At 31.9% G+C, this 19,357-nt stretch overlaps 1 long non-coding RNA gene across 3 annotated transcripts; it reads left to right on the top strand.

The window, feature by feature from the left end:
* Positions 1-213: 213 nt before the first annotated feature.
* Positions 214-14,293, top strand: LOC146725384 (uncharacterized). 3 transcript variants are annotated; one of them, XR_014928807.1, is made up of 6 exons: positions 214-349; positions 3,780-3,862; positions 11,965-12,091; positions 13,061-13,119; positions 13,701-13,831; positions 13,930-14,293. It is a non-coding gene; the product is annotated as an uncharacterized LOC146725384 (long non-coding RNA). The 3 variants fall into 3 exon arrangements; XR_014928806.1 differs by lacking the exon at positions 3,780-3,862 and having other exon boundaries at positions 263-349; XR_014928805.1 differs by lacking the exons at positions 3,780-3,862; positions 11,965-12,091 and having other exon boundaries at positions 263-349.
* Positions 14,294-19,357: the final 5,064 nt, after the last annotated feature.

Consider the following 19,357-nt stretch of genomic DNA (forward strand, 5'->3'; position numbering starts at 1 on the left):
ATGTTAAGACTTCAAACGTGTCCTTGACTTCAAAAGTGTCCCCCTATTTTCTGTTGAAATTGATTGCCGCATAATCTAAGAATACTTGTATTTATATTCTAGTATAAAGTTGTTAATATTTATATTATGCACATTACGAATCTGTTTTGCGGTTCTTTAGTGATTATTCCCTCACTTTAATCGTTGTTTTAACTTTCAATATCATTTTATCATCCGACACTGGTGCGAAATTCACGTCGCAATTTTTCACTAGCTTAGGGGGGCATAGAGAAGACATTATGGGATATTTCTAGTTCGTAGTATGGCCGGTTTTCAGTGTCGCTGCATGACTATATATCATTCACTGACGGTAAGTTGTGGCATTTAATTGTATTATTTGACAATATGGTTGATACTAGAAACCGTGTACACTCGTATGTCAGCGATTGTGCTGTATACCGTATTTTCTATGCTCAACTTAAGTGCGTGTGATCCCGGTAATCCGGGACTGTGGTGGTAACGGCTCAGCGATCAAACGCCTGTGATAGACTTTAAAATATGACACATCAGCATTAATCTTTACCACAACGAAAAGTTTCCGATTTATTCATTACCATAAATTTCGTATAATAAATCAACCAGTAATAATTATCGAAAATTGTTTTTTGGAAAAGGAGTTTGGAGCTATCCGGCAATCAACTGGCAACATCAAGTCTAGTCGCCAATTTTTGGATATGGTCAATTTACTTGCCACTTAGCTGTATGACTCATTTGAATCAAAATTACAATGTTTTTTGTTGGTCCTTCGTCCACAACTATGTCCACACCTCATCATCTCATTGGTCCTTGTTTGAATAAAGTCAGAAAACGCTGACTTTTATAAATTTTACTTCCGTGCACTTCCGTGTCCAGTCCGTCAATCTGTCAGTTTACAGCTTCCGGTATATCTCAAACTTCATACATGCAATAATACAGTGACTTCATATATTTTGAGATAATTAATCATAATCTAAATTACGATGGCAACCATTTTAATGCCAAAAATTCATTAAATTCAAGCATGTCTGTCATTTCGGAACCAGATCTATAAAAATAAAACACACATTTTATATAATGGGGATATTCATGCACATCCTTTTGTTTCTTGTTCAGATTTAATATGGCCGTTTGGTGGCTGTTCCAGAGCTACATGTACCCCGGTATATCTCTGACATGCCTCGAGCAATCATATTTCAAGCTTCACATCCACATATAAAACATGTTGCACATCATGTACACATGCACTTCTACAAGTATGTGTACTTAGATTGAAAATAGGCAGAGACTACCTATTTTGTTTGTTTGTTGGGATGGGATATTTATTTTATTTTATGTTGTGCATTTCTCTAATGATTGTTATATCTTTATGATTAAAAAAAATTCTGTATATGGCATTTTGCAAGTCAAGAAAAAAAATTTTGTCCATGTAATATGAATCATGATAAAATAGTGTTTTTTTATTTTGATGCATTTTGAAAATTGTAATTTATTCCAGCATTTGGTTGCACCAAATTTAACAATAATATTGTGAAGCAATAGATGTTTTTGCAGTCACCCTGCTTTATGTGTGTATGTTTGTCCCACCATTATCTTGAGAACCAATTTTTGCATTTCAATGAAATTTGGTACATAGATGATCTGGGACAACACAACACAAATAATTTGATTAAAGTAATGCTCATTAGTTACCTCATTTGCAAAGGTGATCTTCATATCTCAATAAAATCTGATTTTAATTAAACTTGTTGGAATTAATCAAACTACCAACCACAATCAAAAATAAATGCTCTCAGCACACAGAAAATCTTCCTTAGCGTTCTTAGATTTTTAACTATGTAGTTATTAAATAACAGTTCATACAATTATCTAAACTGTCTTGAAATTGCTCTGCTAATTAATATCCATAATAATAGGTCCAGAAAACGGGCTGATTTTTACTCACTTGGTAATTTGATGTGTTTAAGTAGGTACATGTACTCATATTAAGTGTCCAATTTTCAGGTGGTTTATGTATTTGTAATGCTCTGTATGAATACCGGTATATGTAGTGAAATTTTAAAATTGAATCATCTATGGCGAGAGAAATAGAAGAAAAGCTTGTTGTACAATTAAATGTTTGCTTTATTCATTGATCGATTTAATTCTCAGACAAAATCCTGACTTTAAATTACACACATGTAAAACGGAATAATTTTACAACAGTGAGTTTTTATTGTATTCAGTGCATTGCACTTGCATGGCTTCTCCTCATTGTCTGCCGTTTAGTGGTGCAGTTTCACTTCGGCAAAAGTTGGAAAAACAGACTGTAGCCGGACTCAGAATCTTTTATTGAATTATTAGTCCCCATTCGGACAAAGTCAGATTACGGGGACTTATAATTTGGTCCCCGTCCGTCCGTCTGTTCGGAGTCATATTTCAGAATCCTTTGAATCGATTTTTTTCATTCTTTGCATGTGCCTAGTACTTTATGTGGGACATATGCACATGCAGTGGTTTAGCAATTTGATGAAAAATGGCCAACTGGCAGCCATCTTGATTTTTTGAAAATGTTGTATTTTGGACATGCTTTGTCAGTTTTCATTCAAATTTGGTACATAGATTATACATGTTGAGACACATGTCCTCTGACCGTCTGTGCATCCGTTCGTCCGTCTGTGCGTCGTCCGTCTGAGGTCATATTTCAGAATCCTTTGGACCGATTCTGTTCATTCTTTGCATGTGCCTAGTTTATGTGGGACATATGCACATGCAGTGGTTTAGCAATTCAATAAAAATGGCCAACTGGCAGCTATCTTGATTTTTTGAAAATGTTGTATTTTGGACATGCTTTGTCAGTTTTCATTCAAATTTGGTACATAGATTATACATGTTGAGACACATGTCCTCTGACCGTCTGTGCATCCGTTCGTCCGTCTGTGCGTCATCCGTGCAAGGTAATATTTCAGAATCTTTGGATCGATTCTGTTCATTCTTTGCATGCCTAGTACTTTATTTGGGACATACATGTATGCACATGCCAACATTTAGCGATACGATTCAAAATGGACATGATTTTGCATATACTTTATACATGTAAAGATACTTGTCCATGACAATTTGTTTCAAAATCGGATCAAGGATGGCTGATTGACAGCCATCTGACTTTTTGGCCTTACTACTATATTTCCAAGATTTATGTACCATTTTCATTCATAATTGGCACATACATCAGACATGTCACTTTGTTTCATAATTAGATCAAAGATGGCCGAATAACGGCTGTTTTTATTTGCGGCCATATTACTATATCTCTGTCACCCATGTAGCATTTTCATTGATATTTAGCATGTCATAAATGAATACATGTACATGTCAATTCAATTTGAAATTTGATTAAATTTGGCTGACTGTTTGTTGGAAATGTGATAACTTGGACATGCTTTCACTTGTGATCTATGTTTTTCTTTACTATGTCTTAAACCGGAGGGGTCATCACACAACACATTTTCGAATTTGATGTAAATAAACAATCTGTTGTATTCACCACTTGGGACTCAAGTTTCAAGGACATGCTCGCGACAACCCCTCCACTTTAATATGACGAGCACAAAGAGAACTTTCAAAAATTTAACAAGGACTGTGTCATTTTCAATGACTTGTTGATTAATGATTTATTATATTATTTTATTCTACAAATGTCCATTCCATCATCTCTAGTGGGAACACATTTTGTGTTCTTGTTTGGTAATTTTGTTAAAAAGACTAATATTGTGTATTTTCAGAAATGACTCGTTTTGAAGCTTTTTTTGCAAGACCAAATAATCAGTATGTTCAACGGCCTTATGTTAAAGATTCTGATGAAGAGGTAAGTTGTCTGAACAATTTGTCTTTCGTAACTACATGTATAAATTAATTTTTAGTTTAATTGGCACATTCTCAATGAAAATATATACATAGATAAATATAGATGTTTTGTTTGATTATTTTGACAGCAAGATTACCAATATCATTGCACATTTTGTTTCTTTAAATTTGTTGACATATACTGTAGTTTCATTATGATTGCTTTTCGCATGATCAATCACTAGTGTGTCCATTATAGTTATTTTTCATGTATGTATGGCGTGGCGGTCTAAAAACTAACTCTGCGACGCGATTGTGCGACTCGCGGAATGTTGATTATTGCACTCTGCAACAGGAAGGCAGTGTCACTCTGCGAAAAGCACGATTCCTATTGGTTGGTGGGTCGAACAGCGTGAATCCCAATGGTCGATGTTCACCGCATGCCTTATAAAAAATTAAGTTTTAAATGGTAAAAATGGTATGGTAAAAAAAGTGTGTAAACACTATGTACCGGAGACATGCCGCACTGTTCCGTGATCGGCAAGCACATGGAGGACACATTGTGGGACCAAACAAATGACACATGGTTTACGGTGATTAGAAAAATTAAATAGTGTAACGTGCACATTGGTTTTGACTGCCTATTTACGGTGTAACGTTATCGCCATCTTAGAGTTGTAAGGCTTAGTCCCGACGACTATGCTCATTAGCATAGGCGGTGGCTTCAAAGCGAGTGGAACACAAAGTACTTTTCACACGTTTTTCATCGGAATAGCAACAGACTGCAAGCACGTCTAGATCATATTATGACCAACCTCGCGAGTGGTTCGAAAGGGGCGATTAGGCTGAAATATTTGCATCAACGCGAAAAAGTTTCAACTACTTAACCGATGACGACACCGATACGTGAGACTGTTGAGGGCCGCTGATCAGACGAGGAAGTGAGTACAGGAAATCTGTTGCTCGTCAACATCACCCAAATAAACAAAGCCATTGTTTCCGTTTATGCAGAGAGCGTGCAACCATCTAATTTTCCGTTGACACTGCCGTTTTAGTTTTCTATCTTCAGCAGTAGTTTCAATCCATTCACACAGCTTTACGTTTTTTCTCTCTTAATATTTTTAATAAAACGATATTGATTACCTAGAAACAGTTTGACCCACTACACGCTTTATTTGGGAATTCAAAATGATGAATATAGTCATAACAAATTATACTTGCTAATGACAAAAAAAAGAACGTAACATCATGTGAAACATACTTCACGCTCTACTGGCTTTAAAGCTTCAAGATGGGGTTAATGTTACCAGCTCCCTGATGTTACACCGTAATAAGGCAGCCAACACCAACGTGCATGTGTTTTGTAACCCCTTTCATCCCCTCCGGGAGATGTTACATGTATATATGTTAATAAATCATTGTTAAATACTTGCTGATTACCGAACCGTGCGGCATGTCGGCGAAATAACCATTTAAAACTAAACATTTCTATAAGGCATGCTGTGTACCCTTACATCGATCGACCATTGAGATTCATGCTTTTCGACCAACCAACCAATGGGAATCGTGCTCTTCGCAGAATGACACTGCGATCCTGTCACAGAGTGCAATAATCGACATTCGGTGAGTCGCACAATCACGTCGCAGAGTTAGTTTTTAGACCCTCATACATACCTCTATTTTTTAATATTTTTTTTATCTTAAGTGGAATCTACAAAATATGTTTCCAACACTTGAAAGTAGGCAAGCGTTTTCTAATTGATTATTTTGGTAAATGAAATTTGTAGTAAAGCCAGTAAAACAAGTTTTGAAGCAGCACAATGTTGCATCGAAATATAGCAAAGCATACTTCTACATTATATGAAATAAATGACAAGGTTATAATAAAGCTGCAAGCTAAAACAAAGCTGACAGGAAAAAAATAAACCTTGGTTGACACTAACATGTATAAAGTGGAAATGCTAATATAAAAAAGAAAGTATATCAGTGGTTCTCTCTATCTGACCCAACCAGCACAACTCGTGCTAAAGAGAGAGACAGGTGATAAGCAGGTCATCTCAAAATTGATTAATTAATTCTTGTAACCATAATGAGTTAATAGCATACAGGTAATAAAACATTGTGCAGATTAAGTGTTATAATATTAATCATTTTAATATAACACAGGTTTTTCTAGAAAAAAACTGCAAGAGGGCACACTGCAATTCAGCGGCACCACCAAAGGGGGGAGATAGGCTTCTCCCTACCAGGGTGTGGAGTTTTTGATAATTCTAAGTTAAAATAGAGTATTCAATTGCTTCCTTGGGTCCAATCCCTGAATATATTTCATAGCAGACGCTGATAGGGTTCTACCTTTAAAACAACCATATAGACAAGAAAAAAATGATGGTCTGAAACAAAAAACAAAACATTAAGACGTTGGTGATGAAACTAAATGCTCAGGGCAAATTTGCATATTTGATTAGGTTTTGGTAAAAACAATACATATTAATTACCTAATTTGCATAATGATTAGTCAATTTTCGGCTTTTCAACTGATATCCCAAGTATTAATTTAATCATCACATTTCAATAAAACTTGGTAGATATATGTCATAGGAAACTGCACAGACCTGATAGTTTTTAGGGTAATATCAGTACATACTAATTACCTAATTTGCATAATTAGTTAATTTTCAGCTTTTTCACTGATATCTCAAATATTATTTATTGCATTTCAATGAATTTGGTACATAGATGCTCTAGGACAATGTAAAAACCTGATTTGCATAATTAGTTTTCAAGTACAAATATTTTTTAATGTGTGTCCAATTTCAAAGCTTTCTTTGATTCTAGACTTGACAGAACCATTTCATTGATAGTTGTGCTGTCTATGATTCACTATTTTATTGTGCTTGCCACAATTATTTGCAAGTTATTCTGTATTAACTTGATTTACTAATATAATTTATAATTTTTTGTAATAAGTAATAAGGGCAGTTGATTATTAACTGATGCAAAGCATGTAATTTGTTCATTGCTGCAGCAACCACTCCCCTCAAAATTACTGATTGTTTTATTTTTAAACCCATTCATGTACAAATAGGCTGTCACTTGTTTATATTTTTGCCAACAGCATGCAATTGTCTGATAACAAATGTCGCTCACCATGAAATTGTTTTATTACCAGAAACACACAAATGTAATTTAATAAACAGCAGTCGTAATGCTATTATTACCTTGCCCGTATCATCAAAGATGGAAGGGAAAGATATATTGAGGGGAGAATGTCTGTCGTCGATGTTGTCGTCATCGTTAATAATTGTCAATGTGTGCACAATAACTTCACTAATTCTATTCCAAACTTTATTAAACTCAGTCACCTAATTCGCCAATATAAAATCTTGCCTTAGTTCAAATGACAGATGACCTGTGTAAAAAAATCATGCAAAAATTGGGAAAATCTGATAAAATATTTCGACTGTTTCTACTTGACTGATCACTGGTGATACACATTCAAAGGTCACTGATCCCAGTGGGAATATGCATTGTTGTTTGTGTTCAATGAAGTAAATCATTTATCTTATAAAAATATCAATGGTAATGTACCGTAAAAACTCGTAAAAATTTCGACCAGTTTTAATCAGTTGGTTTTCTTTGATAGTCGAATTTTTAGACTAACAAAATAAAACAATAAGTGGACGAAATTTTGGAAGAAATATTGGTCGTTTTGGAATAACATGGGAAGCTTTTTGGATTTCTTAAAAAGTGGAATAAACAACGATAGTACGGACAAATTTCTTTGCAATAACGTGCGGTACATGTTCAGCTAGGGGTCACGACCTACATGACCTAATTTACACAAGAGTGAAAAAAAACAACCACGTAGCAGCGTATAAATAAAGTTTACTAATAAGTTATAGACCTTAGCTAAGATTACATTTTGAGTGATCAATGAAATTTGTAAATGTCCTTTTTAGCTCCGCTGTTGGTGAATATTTTTGTCATTTTTTGGTAAAAAGTGATATTTTCGACTTCTTGTTAAAAACCGCAAGTGCAATTACTTTGATATTACATATATAGGTACTACATGTGGACCTCTCTCAGATTTGTTCATTTTGTAATGATATCTTTAATTCTCTAATTTTGGTGAATATTTTTGTCATTTTTGGTAAAAAGTGATATTTTCGACTTCTTGTTAAAAACCGCAAGTCCAATTGCTTTGATACTACATATATAGGTACTACATGTGGACCTCTCTCAGATTTGTTCATTTCGTGATGATATCTTCAATTCTCTAATTTTGGTGAATATTTTTGTCATTTTTGGTAAAAAGTGATATTTTCGACTTCTTGTTAAAAACCGCAAGTCCGATTGCTTTGATATTACACATATAGGTACTACATGTGGACCTTTCTCAGATTTGTTCATTTTGTGATGATATCTTCAATTCTCTAATTTTGGTGAATATTTTTGCCATTTTTGGTAAAAAGTGATATTTTCGACTTCTTGTTGAAAACTGTAAGTCCGATTGCTTTGATATTACATATATAGGTACTACATGTGGACCTCTCTCAGATTTGTTCATTTTGTGATGATATCTTCAATTCTCTAATTAATTTATTTTGGTGAATATTTTTGTAATTTTTGGTAAAAAGTGATATTTTCGACTTCTTGTTAAAAACTGTAAGTCCGATTGCTTTGATACTATTCATATTGTTCATTTTCTAATGATGTCTTCAGTTCTTTAATTGAAATGTGCATTGCTAACAGCGGAGCTATCTCAGCCGATAGGCTGCTTGTTTACAGTAGTCTTACAGTTATTGATAGAGTGCCACTGTCATTACAGTATCTGCAGTTATTGTGTTAATAAATAAATAAAACTGTTATTGTTGGTATGAATTCATCATGATGTAAATCATTGAAAAAAATGCAACTTTATTTTATTCAAAACAATAAACTTTGATTGTAACGGTATCTCTTTTTGGAGGATGTATATATATATTGCGGATGTCGGTGAACACCTCGAACCACAGTCCCTCCACAAACAGCCTGTTCGTTCTGTGTGAGGCTATTCTCACTGCCATCCAGTGCATTGGTTATGCGGATGTCCGGGCGGATGTGTTTGACTCCGTCCCAAATGTGCGAGACTGGTATTACCAGACGCTGTCGTTTGGAAAATCACTGAAATGTGATTTTTGGCGGCGTCTACATGAGGGAAAATAAACTGCGAATAGGCCTATGTCGCTTCAAAATACGCAAACCGGGAAGTCAAATAAGTGTTAAAGTTGGAAGCTTGCAAGCTTAGTTTCCGATTTATTTACTTACAAAATTTTTGTTTTATTCCATACCGAGTGTTTAAAATGCATGGGAGCTTGGCCGATGTAAAACGTACTCCAGGAAATAGACACCCCGCTCATTACAGCTCCCTGCGAGGACATTCTGCTTACATTCGTGAAATTTCTGTACTCGTTCTAGTAATAATCATACTGTACTCTTTGGTCGCCCACGTCTGTAAATTTTGACTTATTTGACGATGACACAAGTCAAGCGTCTAAGCAATCACATAACCAGATTCACGCAATGGGGGCTGTCCTTTGCTTTATATGCAAATTGTTTTTCTCAACGACCAGCAAAAACGTTGCGTCCGGTTTTATTCTGGATCAACCTTTTTAAGAGCAAATACAGATTGTGATTGTTATTTCAAAAGCAAATACAAACTCTGATGTTTTTAGTCCCCGTTCGGAGAAGTCCGAAAACGGGGACTTATAATTCGATCTCCGTCCATCCGTTTGTCCGTGAGTTCCTGAGTCTGTCCGTCCGACTGTTCTTATGTCCGTCATATTTCAGAATCCTGTGGACCGATTCGGTTCATTCTTTGCATGTGCCTAGTACTTTATGTGGGACATATGCACATGCAGTGGTTTAGCGATTCAATTCAAAATGGCCGACTGGCAGCCATCTTGTTTTTTGAAAATGTTGTATTTTGGACATGCTTTGTCAGTTGTCATTCAAACCTGGTACATAGATTATACATGTTAGGATACATGTCCATGACGATTTACTTCGCAATTGGATCAAAGATGGTCGACTGGCAGGCATCTTGTTTTTGTTTTTTTATGCGGTATCTTGGACGTGCTCTGTCAGTTTTCATTCAAATTTGGCACATACATGTACTTTATACATGTTAGGATGCATGTCCATGACAATTTGTTTCAAAATCTGGTCAAGGATGGCCGATTGACAGCCATCTGACTTTTTGGCCTTACTACTATATTTCCACAATTTATGTACCATTTTCATTCGTATTTGGCACATACATCATACATATCAGTGTGTTTCATAATCAGATCAAAGATGGCTGAATAACGGCTGTTTTTATTTTGGCCATATTACTATGACACGAAACGCGTGTTTTGATGTAAATAAACAATCTGTTGTATACGCCACTGGGAACTCAAGTTTCAAGGACATGCTCGCGACAACCCCTCCGCTTTAATATGACGAGCACAAAGAGAACTTAACGGGGACTGTGTCATTTTCAATGACTTGTTTTTATTAAATAATAAATTTCATAGATATAAAAATAAATGCATGTGACTTCAATGTTATTTTAGTTCATGCAAATTACGTGAAGGCAAACCTGACCTCGCTCACACTCGACGAGTACAGGAGTACAGAAACCCCGTAATCTGACAGAGTTGGTGCAAATTACCAAGAGCTCCGGAATATGAAAGTTTGGTCGAATTTTCAGAGTCGCTAAAACCGGCATTTCCGGGCAGGGTCGAAATTTCGGAGGTCTTAAAATTACGAAAACTCGCCAAAAACACCGGCGTATGAATTTCTAGAGCGGTCAAAATTCTAGAGTTTTTTCGGTATCTCCCAAATCCCATGGGAATACTAGACTGGGTTTTAAAACCAACTCATGAAAGAGTTTTTGCACAGTCTGATACACATTTGCAAACCTACCAATAAAATCTTCACAGAAAACAAGATGTCAGAAAATCAATATAAGCACTCCTATGAATTGGGTGCCAAACTTTTGATCAAGATCTGCAGTCAAAAGAAAATCTGTTAAGTCCAAAGTTATCAAAACAAAAACAATGCTAAAATACATAAAAAGCAAAAAGTTGCATCCACATTTTGAAAGAAAAATTGTACTCAAAAATAAAGTTCAAACGACAAAAAAATGTTTTGTTGAATTGTATAAATTTTTATAATTAAAATTCACAGGAATTTGTTTCAGCTATTAGAACAGAATGATATAGCTTTTATAATAATAATTTAAAAATGTACTTCAAAAACAAAGATTGCAGTGTTTGAAAATGTAGATTCTTAGGAGGTAACAGTATTGTTGACTTCACTTTTCACTGGACACCAACCAACTGTTTGATTTGATTTACATACAAAGCAGATCTTGATAAATGCGAAATGATAGTTATTCAAACAATACAGTAGTCACATATGATAAGGCAGTTCATATTTGTCTCAGTGAATCATTAATTTTTGACAGACACCTGTACAAAATACTTGGACAAAAGCCAGCTAAGATATTCTGTTATCTTGTATGTTTTATGAATTTATTCGTGTCTAAATGCAGCACTTTTTTTCAGAGATGAGGCATTTGTTTTTATACTAAAATATCAGAATTTCTTTGAATAAAGCTTAAAATAATTAAACAAATTAGACAGCAATGTTTTTGTAAGATATTTATATTATTAAGAGCATTCCCACTGCTGTTTCATTCAAAAAACTTGTTTTAATTCAAAATTGATTATGACAATGCATATTCAACTATGATAGAGGAATAACATTATATAGCAAAGGGTAAAGTCACCAGAGTTCAACTATGTTTTTATCTTCAGGTGCGAATACATTGTTATAGCCAACCAGTTACTGTGCACACATACATGCACAAAATGTAAACCAGTATGACAGCATATAACCCCCCCCATAATCAGATTGCTCTGCATCAGTTCTAATAATCAATGCCTTTAAAGTTTCTTAAATCATGTAAAAGTGATTGCTTCCAATCATGCAGATATTCATAGCAACATTCAATTTATGAATTTGTTTGACATATACTCTTTCCTTTAAAAGTTGTAGTTTTGCTCAACTACTATCTCCTTCTTTTTCTATCTATAGTTCCTCTTGCCAGTGTTCAAAGTCATGTTTGAAGAAAGTAAATAAAAGTGTTCTTACCAAATGAACAAAGTTTGCTGTAGAAAGAATACCATAACGAAAAACTACAACACAACCATGCAAAGCAGTTGTAAGTTTCCATTAGAATCAATTTCAAATATCTTAATATGAATAATTAAAGCCACAAGTAGTATCAGTTGGACCCAAGCTTTCAGGTATCTGTTTCATAATTAATGAGGTCACATGTTGCCATATTTTCACCATGCTAAATACTTAAAATCTATTATTTATCATGGCATGTCAGTCTATTAAGACTGGATGGGAACTAAATCAGTGACAATGAATTGTTCTGTTGAAGTTGTTTGTCCTTACATCAGTGCTGTATTTAACAGTGAAAAACTCAATAATTGAATTAAAGTTCTGAGTACATATCATACAAAAAATGTACTGTTTCAGGTTTTATATGGTCTACTGTTAAAGATGCACTTTTGATACAAGTACAGTATACATATTTAAAAAGGTTGAAATATTTGTAATTCAGAATATGGACAGAAGCATTCCATTGCATACTGAGTGAAAGCCGATTTCATTTTGAATTAATGCCATATAGGTAAAACACATGTTTCCATCTATTTGGAATTTCAAGCATTTTATTTTCTCCATAGGAATACATACAAAATAAAAACACATATGGGAAACATTTTGTTGCTAAATCCTTCTACAAATTACATACAAATTGCAAAACCACCTAATTAGGCACAAAGACTTTATAAAAAAGTACACTGTTCAATTCAACATATTGTAAAAGGAAACCCTTAATTTTGTATGATTATAGCAGTTACTGCATACAAATACCAGTAAGAATATGTGACAACTGTTATGAAATATGAGTAGTAAAATTATTCTGCCTGTTACTACAATGGGGCATGTATGCATGAATGATTGGAAAGTGTCTTGTGTGGAAATTACAAAAAAACGTTTGAAAAGAAAATTGTATGTAGGAAGCAAGATCTATAAAGAACCTCAGAAATCTTTTTGTCAATGCCTTCTCCCCAATATGTGTATAAAGATATTTGAAAAGGCTATTCTTTTGTTTCAGAACAACTCCTCCTTCAACTGGAGAGAAAAATATATTTTGCTGAAGAGAATGACGGAAAGGTATTTAGTTTTGTATAATATGCATCATTTATCCAATGCTAGCTTATTAACTATTATATCCAAGCATCAATGTATCATTTTGCAAGCTGATTGTAAACTTGCCAATGAAAATTTCTGATAGTGTCTCCCAGTGTAAAATTGTTTTTGTCATTGCATACTCTTGTAAATGTTCACATTTGGGGTGATATGTATTTCTTTTTTTATTTGAAACTGTATTCTTGTTTGTGCTACTGCTTGTTACGTGATATATTTATGATACATGTACTATTTTATTTTTCAATATTTTTGAGGTGTGTACAAGATTTTTGTGTACACTCCCCCCCCCAAATTGTAATGATGGAGGAAGTGATTGATTCACCAATGTAATGAGTTACTTTTTTATTTTAGCCCAGGTTTATAATAAGGAAAATGTTTATTAAGCAAAAATTTATTACATGTTGCAAGGTGTTCAATGCATGTTGATTATAATATATTTATAGCATTTATACTATACCACAGGGAAGCTTATAATAGTGTCACTATGTTATTTTTCATAAAACGTACCTATGTATTTATAATAGATGTTACTGCCTTATTTACAGTTTTGCAACCAGATTTGTGCAAGATTTCTTGCTTAAAGAAGCAATAGCATTTCTAGTGGCAAGAAAGAATGGTATATCATGAAAAACAGCCGATGATCTTTGCCAGCAAACAGAGATGCTAAAAAGATAAGGTAACTACATGTAAATGCAAATCTGCTTGAATTCTATTGTATCTTATACCAACACTTGAGAGAATTCATTAACAAAATTATCTCTGTTTTGTCATCAGGTGGGAAAAGCCAGACTTCAATAGCTTCATCAGACATTACCACAATCCATGAAAAAATAATTATTTTTGGGAGTGATAGAATTATTAGAAGAAAAACATAAATTATCTTTTGAGTTGTTAAATTGTCAGTAATGCATTTTGAGTGGTTGAAATATAAGTTTATAATTCTAGTAACTAAAGTGCAGGATTGGAAACGAAGAAGAGTTTGCAACAGACGTTAGCGTTACATGTACCATTCACAGAGTTTGTCAAGTTTTGAGAACAATGTATTAGTTCATTCATGCCACTGTAACAACCATGTGCTGTGAAAAAATTTTGAATAAAAGTTGTTAAATTTGCAATAAAAATAATTGCACTTGCTCAATCTTTTTCTCATACATTTTATTGGTACCACTCATCTCATTTTGTAGGAGTTGGGTGGCCCTGAGAATGACTTCAAAAGTGTCTCCATGACTTCAAAAGTGTCCCTTAATAGTTTATTTTAATAATTAGCATTTATGTCACCATTAATTGTTAATGAATATAACAAATTAATATGACCTCAAAAGTGTCCCCATGTCTTCAAAAGTGTCCCTTAATATTTTTAATTTAATAATTTGCATTTATGTCACCATTACTTGGTCATGAATATAACAAATTAATATGACCTCAAAAGTGTCCCCATGTCTTCAAAAGTGTCCTTTAATATTTTTAATTTAATAATTTGCATTTATGTCACCATTACTTGTTAATGAATATAACAAATTAATATGACCTCAAAAGTGTCCCCATGTCTTCAAAAGTGTCCTTTAATATTTTTAATTTAATAATTTGCATTTATGTCACCATTACTTGTTAATGAATATAACAAATTAATATGACCTCAAAAGTGTCCCCATGTCTTCAAAAGTGTCCTTTAATATATATAATTTAATAATTTGCATTTATGTCACCATTACTTGTTAATGAATATAACAAATTAATATGACCTCAAAAGTGTCCCCATGTCTTCAAAAGTGTCCTTTAATATATATAATTTAATAATTTGCATTTATGTCACCATTACTTGTTAATGAATATAACAAATTAATATGACCTCAAAAGTGTCCCCATGTCTTCAAAAGTGTCCTTTAATATATTTAATTTAATAATTTGCATTTATGTCACCATTACTTGTTAATGAATATAACAAATTAGTATGACCTCAAAAGTGTCCCCATGTCTTCAAAAGTGTCCTTTAATATTATAATTTAATAATTTGCATTTATGTCACCATTACTTGTTAATGAATATAACAAATTAATATGACCTCAAAAGTGTCCCCATGTCTTCAAAAGTGTCCTTTAATATTTTTAATTTAATAATTTGCATTTATGTCACCATTACTTGGTCATGAATATAACAAATTAATATGACCTCAAAATTGTCCCCATGTCTTCAAAAGTGTCTTTTAATATTTTTAATTTAATAATTTGCATTTATGTCACCATTACTTGTTAATGGATATAACAAATTAATATGACCTCAAAAGTGTCCCCATGTCTTCAAAAGTGTCTTTTAATATTTTTAATTTAATAATTTGCATTTATGTCACCATTACTTGTTCATGAATATAACAAATTAATATGACCTCAAAAGTGTCCCCATGTCTTCAAAAGTGTCTTTTAATATATATAATTTAATAATTTGCATTTATGTCACCATTACTTGTTAATGAATATAACAAATTAATATGACCTCAAAAGTGTCCCCATGTCTTCAAAAATGTCCCTTAATATTTTTAATTTAATAATTTGCATTTATGTCACCATTACTTGTTAATGAATATATCAAATTAATATGACTTCAAAAGTGTCCTTTAATATATATAATTTAAGAATTTGCATTTATGTCACCATTACTTGTTAATGAATATAACAAATTAATATGACCTCAAAAGTGTCCCCATGTCTTCAAAAGTGTCCTTTAATATATTTAATTTAATAATTTGCATTTATGTCACCATTACTTGTTAATGAATATAACAAATTAGTATGACCTCAAAAGTGTCCCCATGTCTTCAAAAGTGTCCTTTAATATATATAATTTAATAATTTGCATTTATGTCACCATTAATTGTTAATGAATATAACAAATTAATATGACCTCAAAAGTGTCCCCATGTCTTCAAAAGTGTCCCTTAATATTTTTAATTTAATAATTTGCATTTATGTCACCATTACTTGGTCATGAATATAACAAATTAATATGACCTCAAAAGTGTCCCCATGTCTTCAAAAGTGTCCCTTAATATTTTTAATTTAATAATTTGCATATATGTCACCATTACTTGTTAATGAATATAACAAATTAATATGACCTCAAAAGTGTCCCCATGTCTTCAAAAGTGTCCTTTAATATATATAATTTAAGAATTTGCATTTATGTCACCATTACTTGTTAATGAATATAACAAATTAATATGACCTCAAAAGTGTCCCCATGTCTTCAAAAGTGTCCTTTAATATATTTAATTTAATAATTTGCATTTATGTCACCATTACTTGGTCATAAATATAACAAATTAATGTGACCTCAAAAGTGTCCCCATGTCTTCAAAAGTGTCCCTTAATATTTTTAATTTAATAATTTGCATTTATGTCACCATTACTTGTTAATGAATATAACAAATTAATATGACCTCAAAAGTGTCCCCATGTCTTCAAAAGTGTCCTTTAATATATATAATTTAATAATTTGCATTTATGTCACCATTACTTGTTAATGAATATAACAAATTAATATGACCTCAAAAGTGTCCCCATGTCTTCAAAAGTGTCTTTTAATATATATAATTTAATAATTTGCATTTATGTCACCATTACTTGTTAATGAATATAACAAATTAATATGACCTCAAAAGTGTCCCCATGTCTTCAAAAGTGTCCCCTGATATTTTTAATTTAATAATTTGCATTTATGGTACAATTAGTGGTTAATGAATATAACAAATTAATATGACCTCAAAAGTGTCCCCATGTCTTCAAAAGTGTCTTTTAATATTTTTAATTTAATAATTTGCATTTATGTCCCATTACTTGTTCATGAATATAACAAATTAATATGACCTCAAAAGTGTCCCTATGTCTTCAAAAGTGTCTTTTAATATATATAATTTAATAATTTGCATTTATGTCACCATTACTTGTTCATGAATATAACAAATTAATATGACCTCAAAAGTGTCCCTATGTCTTCAAAAGTGTCTTTTAATATATATAATTTAATAATTTGCATTTATGTCACCATTACTTGTTAATGAATATAACAAATTAATATGACCTCAAAAGTGTCCCCATATCTTCAAAAGTGTCTTTTAATATATATAATTTAATAATTTGCATTTATGTCACCATTACTTGGTCATAAATATAACAAATTAATATGACCTCAAAAGTGTCCCCATGTCTTCAAAAGTGTCCTTTAATATTATAATTTAATAATTTGCATTTATGTCACCATTACTTGTTAATGAATATAACAAATTAATATGACCTCAAAAGTGTCCCCATGTCTTCAAAAGTGTCCTTTAATATTTTTAATTTAATAATTTGCATTTATGTCACCATTACTTGGTCATGAATATAACAAATTAATATGACCTCAAAATTGTCCCCATGTCTTCAAAAGTGTCTTTTAATATTTTTAATTTAATAATTTGCATTTATGTCACCATTACTTGTTAATGGATATAACAAATTAATATGACCTCAAAAGTGTCCCCATGTCTTCAAAAGTGTCTTTTAATATTTTTAATTTAATAATTTGCATTTATGTCACCATTACTTGTTCATGAATATAACAAATTAATATGACCTCAAAAGTGTCCCCATGTCTTCAAAAGTGTCTTTTAATATATATAATTTAATAATTTGCATTTATGTCACCATTACTTGTTAATGAATATAACAAATTAATATGACCTCAAAAGTGTCCCCATGTCTTCAAAAATGTCCCTTAATATTTTTAATTTAATAATTTGCATTTATGTCACCATTACTTGTTAATGAATATATCAAATTAATATGACTTCAAAAGTGTCCTTTAATATATATAATTTAAGAATTTGCATTTATGTCACCATTACTTGTTAATGAATATAACAAATTAATATGACCTCAAAAGTGTCCCCATGTCTTCAAAAGTGTCCTTTAATATATTTAATTTAATAATTTGCATTTATGTCACCATTACTTGTTAATGAATATAACAAATTAGTATGACCTCAAAAGTGTCCCCATGTCTTCAAAAGTGTCCTTTAATATATATAATTTAATAATTTGCATTTATGTCACCATTAATTATTAATGAATATAACAAATTAATATGACCTCAAAAGTGTCCCCATGTCTTCAAAAGTGTCCCTTAATATTTTTAATTTAATAATTTGCATTTATGTCACCATTACTTGGTCATGAATATAACAAATTAATATGACCTCAAAAGTGTCCCCATGTCTTCAAAAGTGTCCCTTAATATTTTTAATTTAATAATTTGCATATATGTCACCATTACTTGTTAATGAATATAACAAATTAATATGACCTCAAAAGTGTCCCCATGTCTTCAAAAGTGTCCTTTAATATATATAATTTAAGAATTTGCATTTATGTCACCATTACTTGTTAATGAATATAACAAATTAATATGACCTCAAAAGTGTCCCCATGTCTTCAAAAGTGTCCTTTAATATATTTAATTTAATAATTTGCATTTATGTCACCATTACTTGGTCATAAATATAACAAATTAATGTGACCTCAAAAGTGTCCCCATGTCTTCAAAAGTGTCCCTTAATATTTTTAATTTAATAATTTGCATTTATGTCACCATTACTTGTTAATGAATATAACAAATTAATATGACCTCAAAAGTGTCCCCATGTCTTCAAAAGTGTCCTTTAATATATATAATTTAATAATTTGCATTTATGTCACCATTACTTGTTAATGAATATAACAAATTAATATGACCTCAAAAGTGTCCCCATGTCTTCAAAAGTGTCTTTTAATATATATAATTTAATAATTTGCATTTATGTCACCATTACTTGTTAATGAATATAACAAATTAATATGACCTCAAAAGTGTCCCCATGTCTTCAAAAGTGTCCCCTGATATTTTTAATTTAATAATTTGCATTTATGGTACAATTAGTGGTTAATGAATATAACAAATTAATATGACCTCAAAAGTGTCCCCATGTCTTCAAAAGTGTCTTTTAATATTTTTAATTTAATAATTTGCATTTATGTCCCATTACTTGTTCATGAATATAACAAATTAATATGACCTCAAAAGTGTCCCTATGTCTTCAAAAGTGTCTTTTAATATATATAATTTAATAATTTGCATTTATGTCACCATTACTTGTTCATGAATATAACAAATTAATATGACCTCAAAAGTG

Source organism: Saccoglossus kowalevskii, unplaced genomic scaffold (genome assembly GCF_978046115.1).
Source record: "Saccoglossus kowalevskii unplaced genomic scaffold, keSacKowa6.1 SCAFFOLD_212, whole genome shotgun sequence".
In the NCBI taxonomy this organism is placed as follows: Eukaryota; Metazoa; Hemichordata; class Enteropneusta; family Harrimaniidae; genus Saccoglossus; species Saccoglossus kowalevskii.